This window comes from Phyllostomus hastatus, unplaced genomic scaffold, assembly GCF_019186645.2.
Source record: "Phyllostomus hastatus isolate PE091 unplaced genomic scaffold, TTU_PhHast_1.1 phas_scaffold_182, whole genome shotgun sequence".
Taxonomy (NCBI): Eukaryota; Metazoa; Chordata; class Mammalia; order Chiroptera; family Phyllostomidae; genus Phyllostomus; species Phyllostomus hastatus.
Window position 1 is genome coordinate 15,424,889 of NW_025334013.1, and position 23,236 is coordinate 15,448,124.

A 23,236-nucleotide genomic window follows, 5' to 3' on the forward strand; every position below is an offset into this window, starting at 1 on the left:
TGACCGTTCCGGAGCCACCCGCGGAGACTCCGACGGGCCTGCAGGCCGGGTGGCCCTCTCCTCTGCGGTCTGACCGTGATTCCTCCATGCTTGCTTGCTTCCTGCCTTGAGGCAGATCCAGGGAACTGGATCGGCCTGAAATCAGAACTGCGGATCTGAGGAAAAGGCAGCGAGTGTGAAGGAGCCCGAGGATTCCTTCGAACAGGGCCAGGGTGGAGCCTTGGCAGAGCAGTTTGGCTGAAACTGAAATCTCGGGGGGACTGGTTCATGACTGCTCCCCACCCCTCCTGGAGCTCAGGAGTCCTTGGGCTCCTGCTTCTGCCCAGTGCTTGAATTCCTTTCATAGCGTTCTCAAGTGCTTTTATACCTCCAGTGACAGGGGGCTCATGACCCAGGAAGGCAGCTCACGCATTTTTTGCTGGCTCTAACTGAAAGTTCTCCCTCAGGTCCAGCTGAAGTGTGGCTCTGTACCTTGGCTCATCAATCCCACGTCTGCCCCTGCGTGCTCCCTGTCCTGCCCCGTTCTCCCTTCCTGACCCAGATGAGCACTGCACTAATCCATCACGCACACCGCGATCCTCCAGGCCTCCGAGTCAGCAATTCTACCAGCTGCTCTCCAGACGCTGAGCTGGGCACAGTACTCATGTTATCTCATGTCCACCTCTTTGAGCTGGGCAGTATTGTTGTGTCCATTTGATGGAGGGGGAAACTGAGCCCCAGAGATGTGAAGGAGTTTGCTTAGGGTCACCTGACTAACATGGGGCTTAGCAAGAGGACTTTATTTTTACTCCAAAGTCCATGTTCTTTTTGCTACTGGGCTACCCTGCCTTCAGCTGGCCCTCAAAATGATGTGGTTTCGAAAAGTCCCTGCTGTTCTTGGAAACTTTCTTCTGGTCATGGTCCAGTAGATAAAAGCTTCTCCAAGTGGGGTGCCCAGGACCGAATGGTATTGGTCAGGGCTCTTGCAGCTCCATATTATGGAAATAACTCTCAAGCTGGATCCACTATTGTCTCACCAAATTAAACATTCCAGGGAGATACAGCTTCAGGTATGGCTGGGCCCAGAAGCTCAAATGCCATTATCTGAACTCAGACTTATTTTCCTTCTGTAGCTCTCCAAAATGCTATTCTCTCTCGGTCTCATTTTCAGACAGGCCTGTCTCCTTAGTGGACTTCAGAAACCAAAGTTTTGCATTTTACCTGTTTAGCCATCTCAGGAGAAAGAGCTCCCCCTTTTCATAGTTCTAGGCAAAGTCTCGGACTGGTCCTCAGGGGGAGGGGCGTTCCCCAAAGAATAAGGGTGCTGTTTTCAGAAGTGAGAGCGTTGGGCAGCGGGCACAGACACAAAGGTGCACTCACAAACAAAACCTCCCCTGTTGCCAGGGCCTGGGGTATGTGTGAGCCTGGCAGGGGAGAATGTGACTCTCACCTCCTTCCTCTGGGAGCCCTACCTTCAGGGATGCAACCAAAAATCTCAGTGTCAATTTTAGCAACCATGTCACCCAGTCAATGTGCCTCCCAGTTCCAGCGCCCTGCCTCACATTCCACAGTGCAGGCCAGCCTCTTCCTGCTGCACGTGGGGCCCAAGTCCAGCACTTGCACATGTACCCCTCTGACACTCTGTCTTGTTATGCTCAGACGAAAGCTCCACATTGGCTGGGATCTTTGCCTGTCTTATTCTCTCTTGTGTCCCCAGCAGCAGAACAGTGCCCAGCCCACATTAACACTCAATGAATGTTTGTTGAATGAAAGAAGGATCTCCAGCTCGTGGCTCCAGCCAGGTGCAACAATGCGGGCACTTTGGGCCTCTGTTAGCTTGGTCCCTCCCTGTCAGGTTGCATATCACAGTTGAACACCAGCAACTACCATGTGCTGAGCACAAGCCACACACTCCACACCCACCATCTCCTTACTCCCCCCCCCCCCAGAGCCCTGTGAGGCAGGTGTGACTTTCTTCTTTGGCAGAGGAGGGGCTCAGAGGGGTCATCCAACTTACCCTAGGTCACACAGCCAGGGTGTGCAGAGATATGATCTGAACCCACGCAGAGGGACAAGGCTGGACCCCTACCCCACATGGCTGCCAGTGACAATCATGGCAAACACCTATCGCATGTCCACTGTGTCAAGCATCATACTAAGGGCTTTACCTGTATCATCTCAGTTCTTTATTCTTTACACAACTCTGCAGGGTGGATGCTATCCTACCCCATTTAACTGATGAGGAAACCAAGGCTCGGAGAAGGTAAGAGACGCGCCCAAGGTCACATGCTGGTAAGTGGCTGAGCTGGGATTTGAAACCAGGATTGTTTGATTCCGGGTTCTGCACGGCCACCCCAGCAGTGTCCCCCGCACCACGCTACAGCTGACCCCGATCTGATGCCAACAGGCACTGCTCCAGACACTGGAGACACAGCCAAAGCCCCACGGCCTGTCAGGTGGACAGCATCCCTGCCTTCACAGACAACACAAGTCGGCCAGTCAGAGAGAACTAATGAGCCCCAAAGCCCAAACGAAAATGCGACGTGTCAGATGGCACAGAGCGTCGAAGAGGAAATGACACACAGGGTGAGAAGACTGTGGGTCACACGGGAGTCAGGAAAGGCCTCTCCGATGAGGGGACATCTGAGCAGACACCTGAGTGACATGAGCATGTGAGTTGTGCCATGGGATCATGGCATCAGGGGGAAGGGCTTTCCAGGCAGAGGGACAGCACGTGCAGAGGTCCTGGGGTGGGAGCTGGCTCGCTGTGTTCCAGGGACAGTGAAGAGAGCAGGGGACCGGAGCGGGAGAGGGGGAGGGTGAAGGGGAGGCGTCGGAGAGTGACGCAGGCCCGACCGTGCAGGGCCTGAAGCCCACGAAGAGGATTTTGTCTTCTCTTTCCAGGGTGGTGGGAGCCACTGCAGGAGTCTGAGCAGAGGAGCGGCCTGATCAGACTCACGCTCAGGTGATGGAGCAGCGCGTGGAGGGAGCAAGGAGGAGGGGTGGTCCCTCACAAGAAAACCCAGACAGAGATTGCTGTCAAAGGAAGGGAGGATGGATGCTGAGGTGCCCGAACCACATGTGTCCCTGGCAGAGGGGCGGCAGCAGCCTGGCTCTGCAGAGGGGGGCTGCTGTGGGGGACAAGGCTGTTCTGGGGTAAGGGAGTGGATTCTCCAGTGACCGCCTCCTCCCTGCTTCCGGCCTCGGCACTCAAGGGCCGACTTCTCCAGTTTTCCTGACCACCCTCCAGCCACTTGGGCTCATTACTTCTGCCCGTGCTCTGCCCAGTCCAGCCTCCAGACCTTTGCGCTCACCATTTCCTTGCCCTTCGATGTCCTCCTGGCCATCTCCACATGCTGCAATCCCTCTCACTGGCATGGGGGGGCCACCCCACACCCGACCTGGCTGGTGTGGGCCTGTCTCCCCCACTAGCCTGTGAGTTCCTAGAGGGTAGGGGAACATGTTGTTTTTCTGCATCCTCATCACCTCATCTGAGCAGGAAGTATTGGCTGAATAATGAATGATGGATGAATAAATTATAATTGAATGATGGAAGGGAGTGGGAAGGGAGGGAGGGAGGGAGGGAGGGAAGGGCAACCCAGTTCCAACGTGACCTTCCTGGGAGCCCCCTGGTTTCCACGTTTCGAAGTCATACGTCATTTACTTCTTAGCATCATTTATGGATGTGCTGCCTTAACCTCTCCTTCCCGGGACTCCAGGAAATACATCGGAATTACCTCTTGCCTCCCCATCCTGTCCCCATGCCCTCTGGGGCATGGTACGCACGCAGAGGGCTTAATCACCACTGAAGTGACATGACTAAAGGCCTTATAGACGTACCAGTGTCCGCCCTCACCAGGAAGACCAGTATTTTCCTACCGAATGAGGGCAGGGCTTAAGTGCATCTTTCCATAGCAGGGGAAGCCTTAGACATACGGGGAAGTGAAGATAGCACAGGACAGCCTTCTGAGTTCTCCGGGGGAAGAAGAGGGGATATACGCTGGGCACCTGCTGTGTGCTGGTGCTTCCTTTAGACTCTATTTACCCAGTAGCCCATGTGAGACGGGCATCAGTCTTCTACCTGCGCAGGTAGAGAAACTGAGGCTCAGAGAGGTGGAGTGACAAGTCCAAGGTCCCCTGTTAAGAAACATGGCTGGAGGTGGACCCTAGGCAGTGGTATGCTGGTAGTAAACTGGTTCTCAAACAAACCAACAACAACAACAGAAAAGCTCTGATGTGCAGTGTTTGCCAATTCCTATGGTGTAAATACTCCTCCCAAGGCCAATTTCAAGCTACCAACAACAGGCCTGCAAAACTCCCAAATATTTCTCAGCTGCCTCCTGCAAGCTCACAGCAGCCAGCAGGAGCCCTCTCCAGCACACCACCGAAGGTCTGTCTGACTCCCAGGTGACAGTCCCCACCTGGCGGGGTGTGTCTGGCCCCCAAGGGAGGTGGGAGAACAGGCTGGTGGGGCTGAGACGGGGGCGTGGAAGGCCCCGTGCCTCTCTTGGCCTCGCTCACTCTGCTGTCTGCTCTGACGTCTACTCCTGATACTTTCCCACACTGGGTCTCCCTCCCAGAAGCCTCTCTGCGTGGTCTCTCTTTCCGATTCCGTGTCCCTCTGGTATGTTTTCCCTCCCGTTTCTGTCTGAAGGTTTCTCTGCCTCTCCTCGTCTTGAGCTCTCCCTCCCTCTCAGGAAACGTTTCAAAGCCTGTTTGAAAAAACAACACCGTGACTGACTTTACAGGTTTTTTTCCCCTCTTCTTGAGAACAGGACGTGAGAAGGCCAGGTTGAATTTCCTGTGTGAAATGATGTGTGGGGTTTCTGAGCAAAACAAGGGTCAGGCTGTGGTCCTGAAGGAGCCCAGGCCAAGGTCACCTGGAATCAGGCCTCTGACAGTGCAGCCCGTGGGGTGCCCGGCCGCTCCTGCACGCACGTCCCAGGGCGTGGTCCCGGACCTGTGCTGGGACAGAGCTACAGTGGACACAGAGCATTCTACCCCGCACCGCAGTTCCGCCACATTTAGTGCAGCCCTCACCCCAGGGCGAGAGGGAGCCCTGCCAGTCCAGGCCCTGCTCCGCCTCTTCCCACTGTGGCCCAGGGCAAGCCTCTCTGAGCCTCAGTTTCCTCACCTGTCCCGTGGGGATGATGTCAACTTGAGGGTTTTGCTAGTGAGACCAAGTGGAGGTAACACACCCAGCAGAGTGCCTGGCAAGTAGGTGGTGCTGAGGTGACGCCGGTAATCTGTCCAGCGGGGAGGAAACGGAAGGGAGGTGTTCTGTGCAGAGGCTCACTGAAGTCCACGGCCTTGGGCGAGTTCCTCAACCTGTCCATGCCTCAGTTTCCTCACGCTAAAGTGGAGCTGATAACTGGACCTACCACACTGGGGTTGCATGAATTCAGTGAGTCAACACATGCAAAGTGCTTGAAAAACAATGCCTGTGGCACAGTAAGTCCTTAACGTCAGCTGTTATTATTAATTTACACATCCCCAACAGCCATTCAGCATCACAGAACGCTGACATTTTCCGGTTATATTTAAGGAGGCCTGTGATGGGGACAGTCCCCAGAAATTTTCCCTTCACCAGACATCATCGGGAGTCTCTGAACCTGTCTGTGCTGCCTGGTCTGCCGACTCGGGGGGAGTAACCGTCCCCACCTGACAGGGCGTGTCTGAGCAGCCAGTGCTGGAAAACAATGGCGATGATTATTCTTGCTCTTCCTGGTGGCTCAGATTCCCCGTGCTGTGAACACTGGGGTGTTGTCTCTCTGTGCCACATCCTGACCGGGGTGGTCCGGTTCCTGGGGCTCAGCAGAACCTGGCCACACCCCCACGTCCAGGGGGGCAGCTGACGCAGACCTGGCCACCCAGGGCTTCCCTGATTGGTTTGTGGCTGGGCATGTGACCCATGCTGGGCCAATGAGAGCCCAAACCTCTGTCCAGGTGCAGGAACCCAAGGAGGCTGACCCTGTTGTGCCTGGCATTGCTCCAAGCAAGTTTGTGTAGGATTTTGTTTGTGCTTCTCAGCATTATTCTCCCCATTTTACAGGTGGAAACAGGAGTCAAAAAGCCTCATTTGCGCCACTGACTCCCTCTGTGATTCAGAAGAGGTCCTCTCATTTATTTCCCCACAGTTACCTGCATGTCAAGTACTGGGGAATAATTGCCGCTAACATTTATTGCCCAGTGCTGCTCTAAACACTTAACATCCAAGAGATATGCTATTATTCCCATTCTACTGGTAGGATAACTGAGCACCAAGAGTTCACACAGCAGAGAATGGTAGATCTGCGATTTGAACCCAGGAGTCTGATTTGTGGTCCATGCCCTCTACTACTAATGATACCACCTCTACCACCACCTGGGGACTGCATCATTGCCCTCACAGAGCAAGGGTGGTAGCTCTCGGCCCCTCTCCCTGGTTTCCTGGTTAGCTCTGGCTTTAAGGAGGCAGGAGGAATGTGTCTCAAATCTGGAAACCCCAGCTCTGGCCTCACTCCCGTGTGGCTGCTGTAGGCCTTGGCTCCTCTCTGAGCCTCAGTTTTTCTTTATCAATAAGGTGGGTTCTCAGTGAGGATGCTCCACATTCTTTCCACCTCCTGAGCTCTTAGCACCCCTCCACCAGCCACCCCTGCCCCATGCTGTCCATTCCTTCCCTCCCCAAAGCCTGGTCCCTCCTCTGAAGGCTCGCTCTTAGAACTAGTGGGCTATATGTATCCTGGCCTCCCTTCCTTAATGGGGAGAGGCAGACAGCTGGGGCAGGCAGCATCCAAAGGTCCAGGGTTGGTATAGATCCACTGCCCACCAGCCACGCAAGCCTGTCTGGCCTGGTGATGGGCAAGGCTGTTGCTATTGATCGGTACCATCAGCGTGGGGAAAGCAGTTGTTTTCCACCAAAGCTGAAATCGATGGAACTCAGCTTAGCAGATGAGGATGGAGGGCTTGCAGCCAGGAAAGTTACCCTTGAGTTTCAGAAACAGTTTGTATGGGGGGTCAGCTGGCATGGCAGGACTGCAGAGCATGCTGGGAAGTCCCAGAGGCCTGGGCCAGGGGTCACCTTCCCAGTTCAGGGCCCACTGAAATGCTTTGATAACTTTCTGCTTCAACTCATTGCTATTCTCCTTCAGCCCTTGAACCTGGTGAGTAAGCCTGGTGATATGAGTCTGACAGCCCTGGGCTGGGGTCATCAACCTGGGTGTAGCCCCAGCTCTGACATTGACCTGCTGTGATCTTTGGCATGTGTCCCTTCTTCCCTCGGCCTCAATTTCCCCAGGGGTCAAAGAAGGAGGTCAGACTGAAGGAGGAGGCTAGTCCAGCTCCGCCCTCAGTGATGGTGGTGACAATATTTCCTCCTGTCTGGGCATGTTGTACTTCCCATGTTCATGGGTTCATGGGGCGGGCATGTCCTTTGTGAGGGACATAACTGCACCGTTTCACATCCTGGCCCTTGCATCCCACAGTGTCAATTACTATCCTCTTTCTACACACGCTTATCCCCTCCTGGCAAGTTCCCTTCTAAATGCCTTATGATATCCACCCCCCCATCCTCCATCCCTGAGGCCTGCCCATGTCTCCTGAGGAAGCTGTAGCCCCCGTGGGGCCAGGGGCTAAGCCCTGGGTCCTTGTGAGCATGGCGCTGCCCCTCGGGAAGGGGGCTTCGGGAGCTGGGCCTGCAGACAGGGTCCCTACAGTGGTGTTCAGAGCTGGGCTGCAGTATTTGCTGGGTGAAGAACACTGGGCTGGAGGGCTGGGCTGGGTCCCGTGCCCTGGACACACCCTGGTGTCTGGGCCCCGGTGAGCTGGGACAGCATTACGGGTCCTTCCGGGCTGATGTTCTCCCAGGTGATCTCTCTCCGCTCTCCCGTGTTGTCTCGAGTCCCCCCGCTTTCTCCCCTCTCTGCGGCTGCTCCCGGTTGACATCTCCTCTTGCAGCCTGCCCGCTGCATCCTTGAGGCCTCCCGACCAGCACTAGCCCTTCCCTTGCCTGTCCCACTCTGTGCTTTAAGATGAACCTTTAAAAGCACGTGTCTGCTTAGATCCTACCCTGCTCCCCGAGAGTTAGAGACCTAGCCCTCCAGGCAACACCCAAGGCCCTCCGTGCTCTCGCCCAGCCCACTGGTCCATTCCTACCCCAGTGCTCCCCGGCGCTCCCCAGCACACCTCCAGCTCCCCAGCCTTAACACACGGCTCCTTCTTGGCAAGTACGACCCAGGCTTTCCCACCTCTGGGCCTTTGAGCTGGCCCCCCCATCTGCCTATAACGCCTTTCTTCCCTCTTCTTTCTGTCAAAGAACCCTGTCTCCTCTTCAAGACCTGCATGTGGATCATGTCAGCCACGGTCCCTGTTATGCCCGCTCAGAGCTGCCCAGCCCGGGCTATAGCCTCTCCTGCCTTGTGGGCCTGGGTCAGGTCCAAGGCGGCCCCCTGCAGTAGGGGGGTCTCTCCATGGCATGAGGCTGCTGTCTGCTCCCAGACTCAGACCCTCTTCTTCCTCACTCCCCTCGGGCTTGTTTAATATTGGAGAAAAGTAGCTGCTTAATAATAACAGGTTGAGGGCTACTGGGCCAGGGCGCCCTTTCAGGAGAAAGGAACTGGGCTGAATGAAACAGGGGTGAGCTGGTTTGGGAGGATTTGTCCTAAACCAGGCAGGTTTAAGTTGAGTTCATTGGGATGGTCACCTAGTCAGGGTTACATTGGATTATCTGGGTTCAACTGAATTAGTCAAACTGAGTTAATGGGATTGGGCTAGTTAGGAGAGTGGGGTTGGCTCGGTTGGTTTGGACTGGTTAGGGGAAATGGCCTGTTTAGCTGCACTGTGCCGAGTTACTTGGACTGGGAGAACTGGGTTGGCTCAGGCTGGGTAAATTGGGTTGGTTTGGGCTAGTTGAGCTGTGCTATTGGGTTGGCTTTGTTTAGGTTAGTTCAGTTGGGTAGATTTGGGCTGGTTTGGTTGGATTTGGCTGGTTAGTTGGATTTGGCTGGGTTAGCTGGGTTAGGCTGCTGAATTGAGGCTTAGTTAGTTTGGGCTGCTGATAGCAAAATGTCATAGACTGAGTGGCTTAAACAACAAACATTTATTTCTTGCAGTCCAGGGGGGCTAGAAGTCTAAGATCAGGGTGCCAGCAAGGTCAGGTTCTTGGTGAGAAGAGGCCCTCTTCCTGGTTACAGACGACCATCTCCTTACCGTGTCCTCAACAGATGGAGAGAGAGAGCTCTGCCCCTTCACCCCCTTGTGGGGAAACTGACCCCACTGTGAGGTTCCCCCTTCACGACCCAATTATCTCCCGAAGGCCCCACCTCCAAATGCCACCATGTTTGGGATATAGGCTTTAACCCAGGAGTTTAAGAGGGGCACACAGACATCCAATCATTAGCAAGCTGGGTTGGCTGAGTTGAGATGGGACAGTTGAGCTGGGCTAACTAGTCAAGGAGGCTGGATTAGGTTTGTGGAGCAGGGCTACCTGAGGTGGTCGGGTTGGTTGAATTAGGCCTGGTTAGATGGGTTGAGTTCATCATTTGGGTTGGGTTAGCTGGTTGGGTGATTGGTTTGGGTTGGTATGGTCAGGGTTAGTTGGGTAGAGCTAGTGGGATGGGATAGGTCACTTGGGTTTCTAGAACTGGGCTAGCTTAGGTAGTTTGGGTTGGTTGGCTTGTCTGGCTTAGGACAGGCTGGCTTGGTGGCTGGGTTATGGGCTGGCTGGGCTGGCCCAGGTTCCCAGCCGGCGGGGGAATAGCCGCAGTGCTCTGAGTTCTGTTCGGGCTCCAGCGCTGAGCGGGGCGGGTTGGGGGTGGGGGGCGTTGTGGCCACAAATAGCTGTGGGGAACACAAACAGTTTGGTGTTCAAAGACCTCAGTGGTGGCGGCTGTAACTTTCCACACGGCCCCAGCAAGCACGTCTCTAGGCCTCATGTTCGGGCCCAGCTGCTGCTTCCTCTGTTAGCAAACCACAATGTGGGGGGCGGGAGAGGTGGGGAGCATGGGGGCTCCAAACCTCTCCTTGCCAGGCATCCCCCAGCTCAGACACCAGGTGCTCTCTGTTAGGGAGAGAGAGAGAGAGATTGACCCATAGCGGGGGAGTATTCCCTCCCTGCAGCCCTGCACAGTGGTTGCGCCAGGCCTGGCAGGGGTGGGTCAGAGTGGGGAGGCCTTAAGGAGGCAGGAGCCGAGGTGGGTGATGGTTAAACGACAAGCCTGAGAGAGCTCAGGGGTCCCTGAGACATTGGTTTCTGCATAGCCGTGGTGGGAGCTAGGCTGGCCATACACTTGTTATTCATTCATTCATTCATTCATTCATTCAAAAAACGATTTGTTGAACACTCACTAAGTGCAAAGACCTGGCAGGCAGAAGTCAAAGGAAGCCGTGATGGCGATGGCTGCAGAGACAGGCTTAGGCTTCCTGAAGGGCTGTGCGACCCTGCCAGCCCTTGTTTCCTCCCTGCCTCTGCTCAGCCCCTCTGCTCTCCTTTGAAGGCACCCACTGTGAGCGGCTCAGAGCCCTCCTGAGCCCAGACAAGATACGCTCTGTGGGCAGAGGTGTGATGGTGGCCAAACCCAGCCAACGGGCCCTGGCACTCACCACCCAGTCCTCCCCTCCCCCCGCTCGCCGTCCCCCCAACCACTTCCCTGCCTCTGGCCTTGCACCACCTCTCACCTTCCCACCCATGCCAGCTGGTCCCTGGGAAGGCAGAGCATCTGAACCCAAGGGGCCTCACAGGTTGTCACTCTCCAAGCCCACACTTCAGAGATGAAATCAGGCCCAGAGCTGGGGAGTGCCTTGCCTGGGACGCACAGCACGTGGGAGGCAGAGTGAGGGCTGCAGTCCAAATATCTTGCCTCCCGGGCCAGGAGCAGCCGCACGGCTCCGTGGGAAGTCCGCGCGTTGGTGACCCACACAGCCCCAGGCTCGCGCTGTTCACCTCCCTGTGGCGTCGGGTCAGCGTCTCAGCCTCGGCCTCAGTTTCCTCCAGGGCGACGGTTCTCAAACCGGGGTGACTTTGCCCCTCAGGGGAATGTTTGGAAATGTCTGGAGACATTTTCAGTTGTCACAACTGGCGTAGAGGCCGGGAATGTTTACACACACCCTGCAGCGCACAGGACAGTCCCCTGACCCAGAATGAGCTGCTTCCAAAGGGCAGCTGTGCTGAGGCCGAGCAGCTCTGCTCTATGCTGGCCACCTGTCCTGGGACTAAGGGGTTTCCTGGGCCATGAGGGCAACCAGACGGTTGGCCACACTAGCTTCCCCCTCTGGAAAAGGGGACCATCGTTCCCTCCTCGCAGGTTCTGTGTGTCGAGGGCCTAGCACAGCGCCAGGCCCAGGCCGGCACTCTGGAACAGAGTGGGCGTCACTAGCAAGATGTGTTGCTTACCAGACTCCTCCCTCCTGAGGGTCTTTGCTCCGACTCTCCCTGGTGGACACTGCTTTTCCCTCCTCCCTGCCCGGCCCATGCTCCCAAAGCTCCCAGACTGAGCTCCTGCAGGAGGCTGTCTCTGAATGGTCCATCTACAGAGATGTCTCCCTGCTGGGGCTTCCGGCCACTCCACTGTCTGTCCCCGCCCCCGGCAGAGCACCAGCCCGTCGGGTGTCCTGTTAGCTGTCAGGGGTTCTGAGGGTTAAGGGTCTTTCTTCTTCCCAAGTGGTTTAACACACTGTCCCGGAATTATCTGCCTGTGCCCCAACGAGACTGAGAACTCCCAGGTGCAGGGTCTGTATCAGGTGGGTGTCTGCGCCCCATGCCCGGCTCAGGGCCTGGCACAGACGAGACAAAAGAAAAGGTTCGCTGGACAGATTTCACCAGTTGCCAGGTCCCACGCTCTGCAAGTCCTGAAGACACACTCTTTTCTACCTGCCTCCCCCCCACACACACCCCCGAGGTCCTGCCTGGCATGCGCTGGGCACACAGCAGAGGCCCGACCAGGCCTGGGTTCCAGCAGCCTTAAGAGATGTCAGAATTGAGGTCAGTAATGTGGCAAGAGGTGTGCAGCACACCAGATGGGTGTGAGCGCATCTTGGTAAGCTGCATTCACAGGTAGGACGTGTTTTCTTTATAGAAACATGTACTTTGGCTCTTGAGGGCAGAGGTGAGAGCTAGACGTTGGCAGGGCCTGGCCGCTTCCCTGTTGTGTAGCTCTGGACAAGTTTTTTAACTTCTCTGGGCCTCGGTGTCCAGCCTGTCAACTGGGGGTTCTAGTAATGCCTCCCATCCAGACAGTCGAGAGGGTCCGACGAGATAAGGCCGCAGAGGGCCAGCACGTGCTCCGCACTCCGTGGGGACAGCCCCTCCACGGTTACAACTCTCAGGAGACACCTCAGGGGCCATGAATTCCTCTCCTTTTCCGTTTCCACCCCGCTTCTCACCCTGCCCTGCAGTCCCCTCAATCCAGGCCCCCCTCAACAACAGACACCCAGCCTGAGGGCGTGTGTGGTCCCTGGCGCGGTGCAGGGGCTGTGGGCTTGTCCTCGGGCACCATGAAGAGGCCCCAGAACTCCACGGCATCTGCCCTGGTTCTCCCCAGCTGCCCCTCCCCGGCGCTCCGCCAAGCCCGCCGGAGACAAGGCGAGCCTCTCTGCACCGGCTCGGGCAGGGAAAGGTGGATTTATTTACTTTGTTGCCAGTGCTGGTTTTTCTGTCCCTGAGGTGAAGACCTGCTGGTTGCCCGTGCTTCCGGCCCGGGGCTGGTGTGACACGTCTTCCAGCCGCCCCACCCTGGATCCCCTCCACGCTTGCCACAAGCTCTCCCTCCGTGCCCCCTCGCCGGCCACCGGAAATCAGACTCAGGAGCCTCCAGGGCCCCTCAGGTCTTCCTCAGAGAAGCAGGCACCCACAGGAAACTGGCTCAGGCCCGGCCACCCTCTGGCCCCAGCTGAGGTGGCCGCAGACAACACACTGGTCAGCTTCATGGAACACAGCGGAGACTCTGTCCTGCAAGGTACTGCCGGTCAGCTAGATCTACAAAGAGATGCTTTCTCTGTCTCTGCCTCTGCCCATTGTTGGGGAAGCGGGTCTTGAACTTGTCTGGGGGCAGGGACCCGTCTCAAACTCCCTGCCTTTTGGCTTGATGACTCAGGAAGAAACAGAGCCACACCCCACAGTTTTGGGCGGCGGGCGCCTCTGTGGTGAACTGTCCACCCAGAGATGCTTTTTTCCAAATTTCAGTCATTCCAGTAACAACTTCAAGACTTTTCTTTCTCTAAATTCATATCCTACATAATACTCCTTGCATAGATTTTCCTTAATAAATATTTTTTAAAAGTATTCATTCTTTTTACTTAAATACAGTCTTATCCTAAGAAATCTTGCCTATAGAATCACAGGTTTGATTCACTAGGCTTTTCCCCCAAGACATATTTAATAATTATGAAAAATGCTGGGCAGGGAACCTTCTGGAATGCCATCCTTGGAGGACAATTAGGAGGGGTGTCCCTGTAGGGGATCCCTGAGCCCGTCTCTTGGCAGACCCCTGAGAAGACACAGCCCCGCCTCTCTGAGCCACCCCCAGCTACAGGAACTCAAAAGCTACTCAATGTCCCAAGAGGTGACTGGGGGCTGAGCTCCCTTCTCCCCAGCAGCCCTGAGCACGGAAAGAAGTTAGGAAGTCCAGCCTGGCCTACCTCAGGAGGTAGGGCTAAGAATCATGATTCCACATGTTAGCACAGCCCTTCACAGGCTGCAAGGCCCATTCTCAAATCTGAGGCTCAACGTGAGTAGCCTAAGCCCACAGAACCAAAAAGGACAGAGCCGAAATCGGCAGTCAAAGTCACAGAACGTTATCACTGGCAAGGCCCAACAGTCGCCTGCCTGTGCCCCCCACAAGCTGCTCTGCGAGGTGATTTGGGCGGGGGCCCTGACTCTCCGAGTGAGAAAGGAGGGCCCTTTGCCATTCCTGCTCCTGCTTCGATTGCAGGCAGGGCAGAAGTTGCTGGAAGGTCTTTAACTTCTCTCTCGTGCACGCTGGCCTCCCATCTAGACAGAAAGCCTTGGGGTCAGACCACAGTATCTAGCTGGAGTTTCACAACGTTTGTGGTCGACAGCATTCTAAGGTGGCCCCCAAGATTCCCTCCCTCGACGTGCACGCCTGTGTGATCCTGCTCCCTTGAGTGTGGGCAGAATCTGTGATGTGACTGGTTCATCCCAGGGAGTTTTTCCTGGGTGGACCTGACCTAATCAGAGGAGCCTTTAAAAGAGGCTGAAGTGTCAGGAGGTGCGCTCCTGCTGGCCTGGAGGACAGCCCACAGCCACAGTATGAGTGGCCCGTGGCGAGGAGCTGTGGGCGGCCTCTAGGAGCTGAGGGCAGTCCCTGGGTGGCAGCCAGCAAAAAAGCACAGACACCATCACACAGTCACGGCAAACCGATTTCTGCCACCACTGAGTTCAGAAATGGAACCGGAGCCCCATCTGCTGTGTCAGGACCTGGGTTCCAGCCTGGTGAGACCCTCCCTGAGCAGAGGGTCCAGCTAGCCCGTGCTCGGACCCCTGACCCAGGGGAACTGTGGGACAATGAATCTGTGTTGATCCACTGATACATGTGTCACACAGCAATAGGAAAGCTTTTGTTTCCTTATATTTATTTTGTAATTCCTTGACATTGGTGTGGACATGACTATTTATCGTGAAATTAGAAGGTTTTCTTACAGTGTTAAACAATTACATTCACTCCATTGGAAACTAGTGTGGCAGATTTTAAAGTGGCCCCAATTCTTTGACACTCGTGTCCTCCGGAGGGCTGCACAGCTCCCCTCCCTGCATCTGGGTGGGTCCGCGTCCGCAACCGCTCATGAAGTATGATGAAAGTGACACGATGTGACTTTCATTTAGGTCATAAAAGGCCACGCAGTTTCTGCCTGGTTCTCTCGGGACCACAGTGTTGGAAGAGCCAACTTTCATGAAAGCTGTCTGCCTACCCTGAGGCCACCACGCTGCAGAGGCCACTGGCGCTCCAGTCGCCAGCCAGCTGAGCTTTCAGCTGACAGCGGCGTCAGCTCCCAGCTGCGTGAACAGGCCGGCAGGGACGTCCAGCCCAGTCAGGCCTTCAGATGAAGGCAGTCCCGGCCGGCGTCCGACTGCAACCGCCCGAGAGACCCCACGCGAGAAGAGCCCTGCCGTGCCCTTCCTGAACTCCTAACCACAGCTTCAAGAGCAAAATAGCATGGTTGGTTTAAGCTCTTACGTTTCAGGGTAATTTGTTATGGAGCAATAGCAACTGGAACAATTAGTGACACATTCATGTGGTTCAAAATCAAAAAGTTCAAGATTGTCTGAGATCAGCTGTGGCGGAGGCCTGTTCAGAGGCTGGGGCTTTGATGAGCTGCTGCAGCCTCTCCATCCTCCTCTCCGCCCACGGTACACTTGCCGAGCATGCACTGCAGGCCCTGTCTTGTGGGCAATGGAGGCATTCCTAACAGGGGCATCACGGAGGTGGGTCAGGGAGGCTCGAAGCCTGATTCGAGACAGGGCACAGAGATGAAGCTAACAAATCCCAGCGTGGGGTGCACTGCGGTGCTCCATCAACGTTTCTGGCCGTGAGCTGGCTTGCAGGGCAGCTGTGCTGAGTACTCATTCATTCACTCACTCATTCATTCATAAACCCTGCGGGGCACTGTGCTGGGCACCGTATTCACTGAATGAGAGATCTGTTCCTGCCCCGACACTCGCGTTCCGTGTAGTACGGAGGGTCACTCCTGCTGCGGTGGGAGCCTCGTGGGCTGAGTTGTCAGCAAAGGTGTGCCGTCAGTGGAGACCGTGTGGACCTTATCATTACTTTTAGTAGTTAACGTCTTTAAATTATGTGCATAACTTTAAGGCACCATTCTAAGTATTTCAGCATGTTTAAATCTCCTCGCAACCAGGAGATGATGTTACTATGATCTCTGTTTTCAGATGGGGACTCGGAGCTCAGAGAGGTGAAGTAATTTGTAGGAGGGTGGTAGCAGAGGGACCGGAATCCAGGCCTTTCTGAGCCCCGAGCCTACACCCGTATCCACAGCCCTGTCCTGCCCTCCCAAGGAAGAGCGGGGCCGAGTTGGCAATGGGGCACTGCAGACGGCGGGAAGCTTTGCTCCCACCAGGAGCAAAGGCTTGGAGGCTGGCGTCTTCTTCCTGGAGCTTGGGGCAGGTGAGGGGGAGGAGCGGGAGCTGTTGCAGGGCTCGATGTGCAGTCCAGTGGTCTGCATGTGGCTGTGATGTTTACGGAAATGCCCGAGTCACCAGAGTCCAGTTCTTCTCCATCCCTCCTTCTCCCTCCCTCCCTCTCTCTGTCTTTTTCTGTTTCTCTCTCTCTCTCCTGGAGCCTGACTTTCTTTGCAAGAATGATTTTTTAATATAGTGTAAATAAGTTCATATACACACACGTGTATATGTGTGTGTGCATATATATGTATGTATGTATACACACATATATAGAAATGTATACATATATATATATATATTTAACAAGGTAAATGTCTATAACCAAAACTGGCATCCCCCTACCCTAACCTTCCGCACACCCGCCCCCCCCACCCCCCAGCAAAGGTACTTCAATTTGTCAAATGTGTAAAGAAGCTGAAGTTGTTTTCTGGTTTCCAGCTTATGGATCGCTTTAGCCCAGGAAGGCCTTCGTGATGGTTGGGTTTATGGGAAACAGCCTCCCTGGAGGCCAAAGCCAAGTGTGGCCCAAAAGGAGGGGCTCGAGCGCTGGGCCAAAAGGTCAGGCCCTCCGGGCAGGGCACCGTGGGGCCCCTTCTCCACCCCCAGGAGGGGCGTCGGGCCTCCCTCTCTCCCCAGAGGCATGAATGAGCCTCATCTATCAGAGCCGGAGGGGTCCTCTGATTTCCTACCCAGACAGGCTGTCTCTACCTGGGGCCACACTACGAGGCAGTGGTTGAGACCAGACCAACCTTGAAATGGGGTCCTCCTGATGCCTCTGTGAGGGATGGGAGGACGCGGGGAGGGAGAAAGCAAGGCTTCGCTGGCCTTGGGAGTCGTGAGAGAGCCCATGTGAACGAGTCAGACGTTCAGAGGGACACCTGGGGCTCGGGGAATAGCGCTGGACGGGCAGCCAGAGGTCCAGGGGCTGGTGCGAGGAGGCCGTGGCCTTCCTCTGTGAGCTTAGACGTCCATTGCATCTACTCGGTGAGCAGTTGCTGTGGACCGGTGTGCTTGGACTGGGCTTGGAAGGGGGAAGGGGTTGGGGGAAGAGCTCGCTGCTCATCAGGGAGAGAACGCTTGGTTGTTAAAGTAGAAAGTTTGACTGGGGCTGGGGGAGAAAGTAGAGAGGGAAGGCTGAGGGGCTGAGCGGGAGGGGTGGGAGAGACAGCTGGTCGGGTGCGGTGTGGGAAGGGTGTCCCAGGTGCGGGTGCAGCCCGGGCGAAGGCCCGGCAGGGGGCGGGGGGCGGGGGCGGTGTCTGGTCCTGCCCTGCTGGAACGCAGTCCTGGGTCCTGGGGGGGAAGTGTGCTGGGAACCAGGTCGGAGTGGGTCCTGAATGATCAGGGGTGTGTGTGTGTGTGTGTGTGTTTGACTTTATTCTTAAGGCAGGAGCCACTGAAAGTTTTTGAGTGAAGACACATCCACGGCATGTGAAGTGGGCGGAATCTTTTTTTTTTTGAAAACGCAATGCCCCTTCACTTCTTCCAGGCCCAGCTTCCTCATCAGTAGATGGAGGGAACTGGACTAGATTGGAGATGGCAAATACCTACCTGGTACCTGTATCGTTACTTCCACGTCGGCATCCGTAAGAGGCAGCACTAGTCGATCCCCCCACTTTCTCCCCTGGAGCGCCACAGTCGCAGCTCCACAGCGCCCCTGCCGGCCTCTATCTGCCATCACACGGGATCGGCCGGAATGATGGTGAGGATAGGCCTGCTCTCAAAAAGGTGATGGTGGTGATGCGAATGACAGTGAGGGCAGCAGCAGTTTTCCTCCTACAGAGGAGCTTTTGTGCCACCTCGCCTCCTGATCAGCTCACCGCTCAGGGCACTGTTATTGGCTGCGGGGAGCAGAGGCTGACTAAAGGCCACTCACCTTCTGCAAAAGCCTCTCCCAGCGTTGCATGCCAGCACCAAGGGCTCAACCCCACTTCTCAGCTAAACACCACAACTTCCCAGGCCAGAGGGAGGTGGGCCGATTTAGGGGGCACCTCCAGCCCCGCCACTGTCCTGAGGGCTGCTGGGGGATTCCTCCGGGTCTGGCTGCAGCCCTGGTGGTCCTAGACACAGTGTGAGGAGCTCCTGGAATTGTTGGCACAGGACAGACGCCCAGTTAGTTAGAAAAACATGTGGCTTACTCTTCCCTCTCGGGCCCCCTCCAGCCGCCACCACCTTCTAATTCAATTTCCCTTGAAAAACAATGGTTTCAATGAAGGGGGAAACAAGATTTTCCGAAACTTCGTAAAGTTTTGCAAAATAATTACCCCCCAAACTGGCAGACTCCCCCACCTTCCTCCTCAAATAAATGCCCTCTAGGACAGTTTTACAGACCTCAAATTCCAGCTGGATTTGCCCGTTGACTCCCCCCCAAGTTGCCCACCCCAGATCAGATCCTGGGCATCAGCTGGGCATGGGGCCCATGGGGGTCATAGCCCTCCCTCCGGGTTGCCCACTTCCTCCTCGAGTGAGGCCTGGCCTGGGAGGAGAGGCGAGGAGGGAGGAGAGGGTCTGGATGTCCCCCAGGCCTGGCCAAGGCAGAGGCCCAACCTTCGGAAGAAGCTCCTGAGCTGGCTCTCTGGTGACGGTTCCCTGACAGTTCCCACAGGTGGCCGCTGAGCACCAGAGAGGGGGAGGAGTCTGTCCGGGCTCTCAGTGTGACGCAGCGGAGGACGCAGCCAAGGTTGGACCCCAGACCCCAGGTCCTTCGTCCCAGCTGCCTCTCCCAGAAACTTTCGGTGGCCCTCCATTGTTGGGCTGGAGGCCTCCTGGCGTGTGGCCTCTTGGCCGGTCATTTTCCGCCTGGGGTTGTTGCCAACTCCTCAGGCAAAGCGGGGGCTCCTCCTTCTTTCTCCACTTCCTCCAGGGCACGAATTGAGGGGCCTGGGGAGGTCCTGCTGCGGTGTTAGCTCTGCTGGTCGCTGGTGGGCCTGGGACCCACCCCGCCATCACACACACTGTCAGCCGGAGCCCGCCGCCAGGGCCGGGGCTGCTCTTTGCCTCACCTTTCCACTTTCACGCCCTCTGCCCTCTCCTGATGCCCACCCCCCCACCCCGGGCACCTGGTAATCCCCCAATGATCCTGAGCAATGGGGAACCTCTGAAGCCCTCCCCTCACTGTCTCCCTTCAGGGACCCCATCCATATGTTGCCTGAAGTGTCCCTTTTTTAATGCTCCCTCCAAGCAGTCCCCTCTGCTCCTCCCCAAAAAGGCTTTTCCCAGCTGCTCCCTGCCAGGGACTCCCACTAAGTGCCCTGCTTGGCCTTCCCTCCTTACCACTTTGACCTTGCTTCCCACCAGCTCTCATCCCAAACCCCATTCTTTTTCTACTGCCAGAAGGTGAACACGGGTGAACTAATTCATACCAAGGTGTGACTGACTGACCCGCCTAGCTCTCCCAGAGGGAGGCTTGGTTCTGGCTTGAGATTCTGGGCTTTTGCTCTGTGGACATAACCAAGTGCTACAATGAGAGACTTTGAAACAGAGTTGCCTGCCCTATGCCCTTTGCGGTGTGGCAGCTGAATGGGAAGCACCCTGAGCAGCGGGGCAGCTGAAGACAACTTTTGCTTGCTACCTGCACCACCCACAGCTCCTGGCTCAGAGGACCTCAGAGGCGCCCAACTGCAGAGCTGTCTCCAAGATGGCCCCAGTGACCTGGCCTTCTGGTAGTCACCCCCTTGTGAAGTCCCCACCCACATGGGGCCAGCGGACACACCTGCAGTAGCCCACTGTGGAAATGACAGAGTATAACTTCTGAGCCTAGGTCACAGAGGACATTGCTACCTCTGCCTTACTCTCTGGGATCACTGAGAAGCCGGCCACCACGTTGTGACACTCAAGCAACCCACGGAGAGGCCCACAGGGCAGGGCCTGCTCCCAGCCTCCAGCAGCCCGCCCTCCGTGGGGGCAAGGGGGGCACTTCGGGACCAGAGCCTCCAGCCCTCCCTGGCCGAGCCTCCAGGACAGTGCGTGCGGCCCGAGCCGACACATGACTGCAACCTCAGGGCAGACCCTGCCCCAGAACCATGCAGATCAGTGCTTCCCGATTCCCGACCCACAGAGACTGCCACGTGATACATGGTTGTTGTTTTAAGTCACCAAGTTTTGGGGGTGCTCTTTAGACAGCAAAAGATAATCTACTAGCCAACTTCTCTGCCACCAGAACTCTCCAGCGGCTCCTCGCTAAAAAGATAATCTGCTAGCCAATTGCCCGGCTTTGTTAAGAAAAATTAAACAAGACGTGGACATAGGCGAAGACAGGGCAGTGTGTCTTTTCAATGTCACACTGGACTGTTGATCAGACTCGCCAAAGTGTTTCTTTATCTCGAGGAAAGTGCCTTTGATTGCATGTGTGCTAGTCAAAGGCCTGACTTTAGAAGTTATATGTTAACATACAGATTTCTGTCTAGTAGAAACCCCAAAAGGTTATGGATTTTTTGACCCTTTAGGACATTGACCAGTTTTGTATCTAACTGAGCCATTTTATTCTAACATTCCTTCTCCAAAATTCTGTAACTCTTCCCAGAGCTCTCCTTTGAATCAGCATTACTGTCTTACTGGTTGTCTCATTCATGCGTTAGACAAAGTTCTGATATACGTCCAATCTATATCAGAGTGAGAGTCATGCATTTTTTTTAAAAACTGTACTTGGACAGCTTACATACCCCCAGGAATGGGGAACTCAATACCTATCAAGGAACCCAGGAATCTTAAGACAGCTCACAGAACAGGCTTAGGAGCTCTTTCTTCTCCTCATAACTGTATCCCCTAGACCTGGTTTTCCATTCGAGGAGAACCTCAGAAAGTGCATGAAACCTCTAATTCCAAGGGCAGCCCTTTACATTTGGTTGTTTCCCATTGGTCTGCACTGTGGAGTACACACTTCGTAATCAGAAAAAGAAGTCATTAAGTTTTAAACAAGACTGTGATCTGAAGTTTACTTCTGCAAGTTGATGGGGAGTGGGCGTGGGGGGAGAGCCACGCACGGATGCTCTGTGTCCAGGCCCAGGCATGCAGGGGAACTGGAGACGGGCAGCAGTCCACTCCAGCCCTCCACCTGACCTCCCCCCCTGGGGCTTCGAAGGGACCTCACTAGGTGAAACCTTCACCCTGGTTTCCTTCTCTGGCTCTGTGGCTGTTGGGATGAAGGCCACACCCCTACCACAGCCCCCCGTGTGGCCCAGCCCTGCCCCTGCCTTTCTCGTCTCACACCAGACGCCCCCTGCACGCACGTCCAGGCTTCCACCCCCCTGAGCTCGCAATGATCCCTTGAACCAACTGGCCTTTGCTTATGCTGTCTGCTCCCCCCGCAGTGCCCCCGCACCTCCTCCTGTCCTCGACCATTCCTGGCCCCACAGAGGCTCTCAGAGCCCCTGTAGCCGCCCCTCCTCCAACACTCATTAAATGGCAATTTGACATTTGTTTGCGGAAGGATCTGATAGAGCTGGCTTCCCTCCTGGACTGCAGGTCACGGAAGGATGGGGGTTACCCCTGCCTTATCCTATGTTTTGTCCCCCAAGACTCACGCTGGGCCTAGTGAGCAGTGGACACTCAGCGCCCAGGGGCCAAGGGCCTGGCACCGAGGGGGCATCAGGAAGAATTTCCTGAGCAACTAAGTGAAGGTCTCGGCGCAGGTGACGGCAGGAGGGAAGGCTAACTAACCCCTAGGTCGCCGGGCTCGCAGCCCAGCGCTCCTCCTGCCGCTCCGCGCTGCTGGTGGTGGGGGTGAAATGTTTCTTGTTAAACTGGATGGAAATGCCTCGGCCTCTCGCACGCCCACGAGCCGTGACTCAGGTTATACAAAGTACAATCAAATGCTCCCTTTTTTCTCTAAAGAGAGCAACTTATGAGCCACAAGAGACCTCTTGACGCCTACTCACACCTCAGCTCAGCCAGAGGGTTTTTTTTTATTTTAAAAAATATGTATATCACAGTAGAGGTAAATGCTCATTCAGAAAAATGTGAAACGCTACTGTAGTCTGGTGAGTGCGAAGTGGCAACCCTCCTGCCATCTCCCTCCCCGAAGTAACGACTGCCAGCGACTTCCTTCGTGTACACTATACACGTGCAGGGTAATCAACATGATCACAGGTAACAGTTACATGGGGCTTACCCTGTGCCAGGCTACTTTGTATATCAAGTGTCATAAGAGCCCCATAAGGTGGGTACTTGATTTCCATTCCTATTTCATTGATGGGGAAACCGAAACACAGAGAGAGGTCCAGTAAGTTGCTTGAGGTCACGCAGCTATTAAGTAACAGCGCTGGGAATTGATTCCTGGCAGCAGGCAGGAGAGTCTGGGTGCTTGACCCAGAGACCTCTTGGTTTTGCACAGGTGTCTACACCGAGGTCTTAAGGCACAGCTGCTCAAGTGTGGAGTCTGGCTTTGAACCTTGACTCTGATCCTTCCTAGCTGTGTGACCTTGGGCAACTTACTACACCTCTCTGTGCCTCAGCTTCTTTATTTGTAAAGTGGAGATCACGGCATGGTTGTGAGTTAGTGGGTGGGGAGTGCCTGGAGCAGAGTTTGGCACGCAGTAGGTGCTCAGGCCATGCCGCAGGCATCGTTGTCACCCACGCCGGGCTGAGACGTTCTCCGGGCACGAGGGTGTACACTTCCCGCTCGCCTGCAATACGCCTCAGCCCAGAGCAGCCAGCAACGCCCGCCTCCTCCTCTTTACTGCCAGCCCAGGGCCTGAGCCCAGGCTTTCTGGATTCTTGCACGCGTTACCTTGAAACACTGCAGCAGACACCGCCTGTGCGGCACCTGTGGTGAGCCAGGAGCCCTGCTGGGCCTTTCTGACCATTTCGGTCAACCTGGGCTGCAGCGGTTCAGAGCCTGGCAGTCTGATGGTCTTGAACGCAGATGGGGGCTCTGGCGCTGGCTGCTGTCGCACCTTGGACAGTGGCTTTTCCACGCTGAGCCTCGGGGACAAGGGTGCAGCAGGCAGACAGTGAACGAAACCGGCCTCGCTTCCTCTTCTGTGAACGGGGGTGGTGTGCACGGCGGAGCTCTCTGGCCTTGTGGCGTTGAGACGGGGAACTGAGATGACGCACGATGCTGGCCCTGAACCCCTCTTGTCAGCACCGAGGACCTAGATTCTAGGAGATGTCAGCTGCCAATGTGATCTCACTTTC